This window comes from Adiantum capillus-veneris, chromosome 8 (genome assembly GCF_014529385.1).
Source record: "Adiantum capillus-veneris isolate H3 chromosome 8, ASM1452938v2, whole genome shotgun sequence".
Taxonomy (NCBI): Eukaryota; Viridiplantae; Streptophyta; class Polypodiopsida; order Polypodiales; family Pteridaceae; genus Adiantum; species Adiantum capillus-veneris.
In genome coordinates, this window is record NC_140938.1 from 57,194,355 (window position 1) to 57,202,580 (window position 8,226).

At 38.4% G+C, this 8,226-nt stretch overlaps 3 pseudogenes; all 3 read left to right on the forward strand.

Annotated features, from left to right (window-relative positions):
• Positions 1-1,207: 1,207 nt before the first annotated feature.
• LOC147452187 (uncharacterized) lies at positions 1,208-2,785 on the forward strand (annotated as a pseudogene).
• Positions 2,786-2,988: 203 nt separating this feature from the next.
• On the forward strand, positions 2,989-6,793 carry LOC147452188 (uncharacterized; annotated as a pseudogene).
• Positions 6,794-6,798: 5 nt separating this feature from the next.
• On the forward strand, positions 6,799-7,932 carry LOC147452189 (uncharacterized; annotated as a pseudogene).
• Positions 7,933-8,226: the final 294 nt, after the last annotated feature.

The window sequence follows — 8,226 nt, forward strand, 5'->3', positions numbered from 1 at the left end:
CACAAGCACAATCAATGTTATAACACCTTAAGTGTCCACAACACCTACTTATTCTCACTATTCCTTTAAAGGAATGAACAGAGCTGGTCTTGTATGTTGTCCAAACATGTCCATCAAGCCTTTGCTCCATGCCTTTCATGTTAGAACCATCTTTGCAAGGTGGAAGCTCAAACAAATAGTAGCCATCATATCAAGCGGAAGCTCATCAAGTTTTTGACTAGCTTGTGCTGAAGAAAGAGCAACATGAAGAGAGCTAAACAGTGGAAGCTTTTGAAGACTTGAAAGAATGCTAATCTCTTTTTCTACCAATTTTTGTACTTGTCACTTTTCTAGCTTGTAAACACCTCCATTGTTATCATGAAGCTTATACCCATGACTTCCATCCTCTAATGAAACTATAGAAAGAGACACAACTACATCATCTATAGAAGTTGCTTCCGATAGAATAATGTCTTGGTCTGCAAGTTGAAAATACTCCTTTAGAGCACTGAGACTAATATCACACATCTCTGTGTCATATCTAATTGAGAGAACTCTTTCTTCATATCTAATAAGAGCTGAGTGAGGCATTGTAAGAGTGAAGCATCTAGTGACAAATGCATAGCTCAGGACAAGATAGGTTCACTTTTAATATCCAAAGCCAGATCCATAGAAATCATTTTCTTGAGCCTTGAGAAAATGTCAAGAAAAAGGTTGGCATTAGTAATAAATGGGATGGCATTTAAAAAGTTCGTGAAATCATCTCTTTGATAGGGACGGACCAGTGAGAGATAAAAGAACACAATTCACGAGGAAAGTAAAAGCTTCTGACACAATTTACGAGGAAGGTAGCTTTTGATTTATGTTCACTTAAATTTTAAAACATTTCCTTTTGGTCTATGCTCATTAAAGTTTTAAGCATTTTTTGTGAATATCTTTTTTAATTTTTAAATAATTTTTTGATTTTTAAATAATATTGTGCAGAAGTCACGCTCCAAGAACTGCTCTGTTTTTTCACTCTCCAAGAACTGCTCACAGGGGTCTGTGTTATTGCATTTGGAAACGCTATCCTAACAAGGCCGGTGAGGAGAAATGAATCATTTTGTTTTCATCTACTCACCAAGGGTTTCATTGTTGCGTTTGGAAAAGCAAATCTCAGAGCGTCGGTGAGTGAGGGGACTTTATTTTGCCCACCAAAGGTTTTGTGCTTGCGTTTGGAAACGCTTTCATGGAAGCACTGGTGAGACGTGAGTGTGGAGCTAAAGGCTCCGAGGTTGGAGGTTTTGAGTTTTTGAGGTTTTGAGTCCTCGCAAAGGCTTTCAAGTTTGCGTTTGGAAACGCAACTTGGAGAATCCAGGTGAGGAGAGAAGCGTTGGCAGATTTTTGCAGTTCCAAGATGTTCGAAACAGTTCCACGCAGTTCACAAATTTTCAGCTTGGGCAGTTCCAATCAGTTCCACGCAGTGCGCAGGTTTTCAGCTAGTGCGTAGTTCTGTCGGTGCGCAGTTCAGCCAGTGCACAGATTCAGCTAGTGCGCAGGTGAGCCATCATAAATCTGTTTTTAATTAAAATCTGTTTTTAAGCCATCATGTGATCGTTATAAATGAAATAGGGTGGGAGTGATTGAAATTGGAAGGGCCACACCATGTCCTTGCAGTTTGCGTTTCCAGGGTAGTGTACTCCACACCATGCCCTTGCAGTTTGCGTTTCCAAACGCTATTCCTCAGAGCTTGGTGAAGACCTATGGAGGTGTTGGGATGATCGTCTCTTTTGCAGCTGTCGCCTCTGAAACTATTGATTTATGTTGCTGGTGAAAATGCATTGCCTCGCTATGATGAGGGAGCTCATAAGCAAGTGGTTATGAACTCAACATTCCAGGATGAGCCACATCCTAAGTGAATGGGAGGATGAACACAGAGCATCCAATATGGTTCATGCAGCCAATCCTCTTGTATAGGAAGCTTCAACGGCACTTGCTTAGAGTTTTGCGCACATTCAAGGGTCATTTTCTGTGCATCTGTATCATTTTACATTCTCTACTACATAAGGTAGGTCTTCACATTGCCATTATTCACACTTTTGTCATACACACTTGGGAGTCATACCTTATTTTCGGACATTCGAGATCCTGTGACAGAGGTCCTTTCTTCATGTCAGCACAACCTAGCTTTGACACAGCTGTACCAAACACTCTTGATGACACTACTCCATGTCATTTGATGAATGTGATGGATGTTTTGGAGATGCTCTACCTGAACCCGCTGCAGATGAAGTAGGGGTCAGAGTTGCTATTGAGTCTGTCATGTTTCCAAGAATTAATAAGTTAGCTACAGAAATCAACATTCCCCAGATGTACGCGCAAGGGGGAAGTGGTTACACGGATACAGTAATTATGAGTGATGACCTGTAGCCAAGTGGAATTTTTGGCAATGGGGAAATTCAGGGACCATGGTAATGGGAGATTTCTAGGAACGTCACATATGCAGAATGCTTAATTGAGAAGAAAAAGGGGCAAGGTGTTGCAACAACTATTTGGAGACATGGTGCTAGATGTCACCAACTACAAGAGCACCGTATTCTTTAGAAGGACAAATTTGAAGTCCTTGCAATGCTCACCTGTAGTGGCCATGGAAGATGCCCCATTGGAGAAGTTTTTATTGTTGAGTTCTCTTGCCTAGAGAGATAGGTTAGAGAAGCATGTTCTCTCATGAATTACAGTGCTAGACACCCCACCACAAGGCTATAAAACTACAATATCTCAAGGAGGGGTGACTACAAGAAGCGGAAGGCTCTCAACTTTGACATAGTTGTACTCATTGCCCATTGTAAGGCTCATATGCGAGCTCAAATATTTGTCATAATTTTCTAGTCAGATTAGAAATATTAAATAGATGAACCTTTTTTGTTGGTGTTGCTCGCCTCTGGAATATTACTTTTTGTTGAAGGCTAATATAATGCACTTTGTAGGCAATGAAACTTTATTAGGAAATGAAAATGGTCTTCATAATTCATGGCCGGCCCAACTGTAATCTTTCAGAGTGATTGTGAAGGCATGTACAAAGAGAGAGAGTCACCACCTCTCAACATCTTGCGTTTGGAAACGCTCTCCAGCAAGGCTTGGTGAAGACCAAATTTTGTCTCATCACCTGCTACTGCGAAGACCCACTTTGTGTTTGAAAATGCTTTCCTCCAATGATCAAATATACTGAGATTGTGAAATGACAAATGTACGTAGCAAGAATGGATGTAACAACTGATTTGGCTTGCAATTTGCAGAGTTCTATCAGGCAATTCAGTTCACAGATTTTCTGTCACGACAACCAATTCACGGCAAAGTACAGTTCACTTCATGGCAGCCAGTTTGCAGATTTCCTGTCATATTCTCGTAGCCAGTTCGCAAATTTAGCCGAGTGCTGTCAGCTCAACAGTTGCAAGGTAGGCATGTGAAATGTGATGGTTCAGGCTTTTTTAATGTGATCGACATGTGAGATGTGATGGTGCAGGCTTTGTTAATGAACCCTTAATTAAAGTGATCATCACTCTTTGTTTAAACTACTCTTCATGCATATATTTCTCACAACAAATTGTGTGCTCACCATGGGGTTGCATCTTGCGTTTCCAAATGCAAGTTTGAAACCTCTGGTGAAGCAATGAATCCATTTATTTTGCTCAAAAAATGAGAAAGATCTGAAGCAATGTGGTTTCTACTTGAAGCTTTTGATGGTTTTTCTTTTGCAGGTTTGCAATGGGAAAATCTGCAAAGAGGAAGACAACAAAGTTGACACCCACTGAGCAAAGTCCCAACAAAAGTTTAAAGAAGAAACTAGCTTTTGTATCGGTTGAAGCTGAAGAGATTGATGTTGACACAAACCGTTTACCTCAACCAACGAATGTCGTGCAAGACAAAGATGTAAACTATGAAGTTATAGAGGATGATGATGAAGATGGAAACAATGCTCTTATAGCAAGTAATATCCAACTGGCTGCAGGTGGTGATGTTATTGGTTGCAGGGTATTGCCAATTGATAGGTGTCCTCGCATACCTCTATGCAGGTTACTGCCACATGCCAAAGTAAGAGGTCTCCAAAAAGATGTAAGTTCACTTAAAATTGCATTTTCTACAAAGAACTATATGCCAGAGAAGGGAACGTTTGTTGTCTCCACTTGTCTTTGCAATGGGGAAGAAACCTTGGTAACAGATATCATTAAGGCTTCTTGGGATCCTACGTGGTTGGAAGCAGATATGGAGTTTGAAAAAGAGGTGTCCTTAAAAAGAGAGCTGAAATTTATGTCAAAGAAAATGTTTTTTGTGTGGGAGGGGAATCACAGGACAAAGGCTTGGATGGAAGTTATAATCGAACTTTTTAAAGAGGATAAATCAAGACATGTGAGAGTTATGTGCACTCTCATAGATCCAAGGAAGGTTCTAGAGATAGCCCTTCTTGCTTCTTTGCAACGCATGAACGTGTAAGTTACTTTTTTTGGTAATTTTGGTTGTGCATTGTTCTCTCAAAGGTTAAATTAATAAGTTATCATATCCTTCTTTATGCAATAGGCTAAATGAGCATGCAGTGATTAAACCATTGCTTTGAGATGTGCTAATTAACACCAACAACATATGTGGGAGAGATACAAAAGAGTTTCTTGAGTCTTTAAAAGAGGAGGAGAATAAGTTAGTCAAAGGTTGCAAAAGCAAAGAGTCATGGTTTCCATTTTGAGAGGTTACTTGGCAAGGCTTGTGTTTCAGGTACTTAATTAAACTTTTTCTTGTATAGATAGATTTGGTGTACACAATTATAACTTTTATTTGTGGGATATGTAAAGGTTGAACATAACAAGGAAGTTGCATCGGCAATGGAAACAATTGAAAGAACTATGCTAGAAGAACAAAGGGAGGATACGTTACGAAAGGAGAAGTCAAATATTCAGAAACGAATTTCGGATAGAATTGGCAAGGTATGTTTATTTTCACAAAACAAGTAATTGAGCTTATTTTTCATTTTGATAATTTAGGTATATATAATTAAACTTCTGTCAGGTTTTACTTTGCATACATCCCAAAGTGGGTGAGCAATGGAAAAAGACATTGTTTGATTTGCAATTTGAGGGTAAAGACTCATATGTGACATTGGAGAAACTTAGAATGCTTGCAACTTCTGATTTACAATCTGAAAAAAGAGTTAGAATTTTGAGACTATTAGAAGCTCTAAGAATTACAAGGGAGCAATACTTGATACCTACAAGAGAAGCTGATTTTAAAGGGTAAGTCAATTTATCATTTAGAAGTATTGGAAGACATTGGTATGTATAAATGATAAATTCATGTTTTTGCATGTTAATTTGTGACAGTTGTTTGGTGAGAGAAATCTTTTTGGATAGGGTTGAAAGCGTGGCCATGTCCTTACTTGAATCTTCACTCGAAAGCATGGAGGAGCCACCAACAATGCCACTAGACCCTACTTTAAGAAAGTATTTTGATGGAGTGAAGTTGGAAGCCCATAAGTATATGTTTCAAATGTTGAGAAGTAGAGATGCAAGAGGGGATCTCAAATCAAGAAAAAGTGGTTATGAGACAAAGGAGAATAAGTCCATGGAACTTGAAAAAGCGGCACAACTTGTTGTGTTTAGGTAAATTGAATGCTCTTTTTAGCTTTGATTGTTTTTGGTGTGCATTGATGTGAATGTTTTTTTTTAATATGTGTGTCTATTTTAGGTTTTTTAAACACCTTGTTGTCAAGAAGTTGCTTAGTGAAATACCAAGTGTTTGCAAGGCATGGTGTAAAGTGGGTGACTCTCCTTTATGCATGTTTCCTTCTACCATGCAAGGATTGAGTAAATGGGAGATAGAAAATTGTCCATGGTGGATAGACTTTCCTTCGGGGAATCGTTTGGAGAAGGAGATTGATATGTATGAATTGCATGCTGGTAGGAGATCCACAACTTCTACGGCTACTTTGCACAAAGAGGCTACAAAGAAAGCATCAAAGAAAGACATCACTAACAAATCAAGAGGTTAGTCTTTTCTCCTTAAATACAACCATTTGATACAAGTGTTATAAGCTTTTGGGTTCTCTTTGAATGTGTGTCGTTTTATGGGTTTTCTCTATATTAGGTTATGGTGAGAAAGGCATTCATACTCAAGAGATTGCAGAAATTCTTTTAGAAATTGATAATGTATTAGGTGAGTTTTTTAATATAAAAAGCATGATATCTTTGTGTGATCATTTTCTTTCCTAAAGAGTATTTATGTGTGTGTGTAACTTGCAGAAGATGCAACTCTTGCAAAGGAATTTGTGACATATATTCACAATGGGACATCAAAGATAGAATCTTATAGAGACACATGTTTTGAATCTATTTTTGGATGTTGTGTTGGTGATTTTATTGAAATGGGTAGAGATTTTGAGAAAGGAAGAAAGAATGAGGCATATGGAAAGATGCATGAGTTTTTCAGCTTGCATGCGTATGAAGACCATCATTATCATCATGGAGAGAAAAAAGTGAAATGGGCAGCAGGACTTGTTTTGATAGACTTTCCCACAAGTATGGTGGGAATAGATGTTGGCAAGGAGGTTCCTTTGTGGGATATGTTGACAGAGGATCATGTACGCGATGGTATCTCCATAGGGGCTGCTAGTCTTGCTAATGATGGTTGGTTGGTCATGATTAGCCCATTGGATGGTAATCCTACTTACATTGAATTTTTCTTAAAAGATTTATTTGTTCTTTTCTTTTTGAAAATTTTGTGGTTGAAACTTGTAGGTCCTTGCCTCACTTGGATTGAAAAGTATGCATATTGTCAAGGTCTAGAAGAGTGGTCATGGGAAGCAAAATACCATATGGAGGTTGCAAACAAGGAGAAAACACTCGCAGTGTGAGTAATTGCATAACAATTGATAATACCAAGCTCTAAAAGTAATGGTTTGATGATTTAATACTAATAATTTTCTATTGTGATGTGCATGATAGGTACGATGCAGCATACTCATATTTGCTCATCAAATGGGTTACTATCCAACTTTGTATGTTGAGGATAGTAAAGCTCTTTTCAAAGCTAATTCATTGCAAAGTGATGATGATTTTTGGGCTCATTACATGCCTGAAAGCAAGAAGACACAACATCCACAATCCTCTAGATTGATTCGTGGAGTAGTTCAAAAGAGTATGAGCTTCATGGCTTGTGTCCTACGCACTTGTTGTTCTCCAGGGGGTTTAGTGATTGACATGGGTTGTGGTATGGCACCACTATCACATGCAACCATGATATTGGGATATACATGCTTTGATTTTGACAATGATGAATCAATCATCAAGGATTTGGTGGAACCTATTAAGCTATCAAGTGAGAAGAGGCCAATTGCATCAAAGGAAAAAGAACATGCAAGAGGAGTGGAGGAGTTTGTGGTCAAGCCGCTTGGAAATACTTTTTTGATGGATGACTAGTAAGTTTTACATTAGGTGTCTCTTAGACCTATGTTGCTTACTTTGGATGCTTACTTGCATGGAGATTTGACTTATAAGTAGCCTCTTGGTACTTTCTTTATTTAGTTTTTAGTTTTGAGATGGTGGATTGTGTGCCATAGACATGATGATGTTATTTGTGGCCTTCTTTTGAATTTAGCTAGTCCTTCTATAATGTAGTTAGTAGCTATAGTATAAATAAGATTGATTTTCATTCAATGATCTTTCTTTATGTATGTTTATCAATGTGTATGTCATGAAAAGTTACTTTTTTGTTTGTGCCTTTGTTAAGCTTCAAGATAGGTATCATTGTGGATATAACATTGATGGTTATTGGTGGGAACACTTTCCCAGTACGCTTCCTTTATATGCAGAGCTAGAGGCACAAAGAATGGCGGCAAATGACTCATTTGATGATGATTTTGTTGCTACTCCAAGGAGGGAAAGAAGAAAGTGTGATTTTGTTGATGACGAGTGTGAGGAGGATAAATAATTGTACAACTTGAGAACATTTATCTGGATGTTTACTTTGAGGCATGGCATGTGATTCAAGAGGTTGAATTCTCCATCCTTGTGCTCACCACAATTCCATCCACTTTGAATCTATACTCAAGAGATGTTTCATCAAGAAACTCAGGAGATTCTCTAACATCCTGTAGTCTCCATTTGTTGTTACTATATGGCTTCTATGCTCGGTGTGTGGATGGACTGTGACCTTTAGTTCAAACTCTGGACAATTTTCCTCAGAGTCGAGAGGAACCCAACTACCTAATTTGCTTCTCCATCT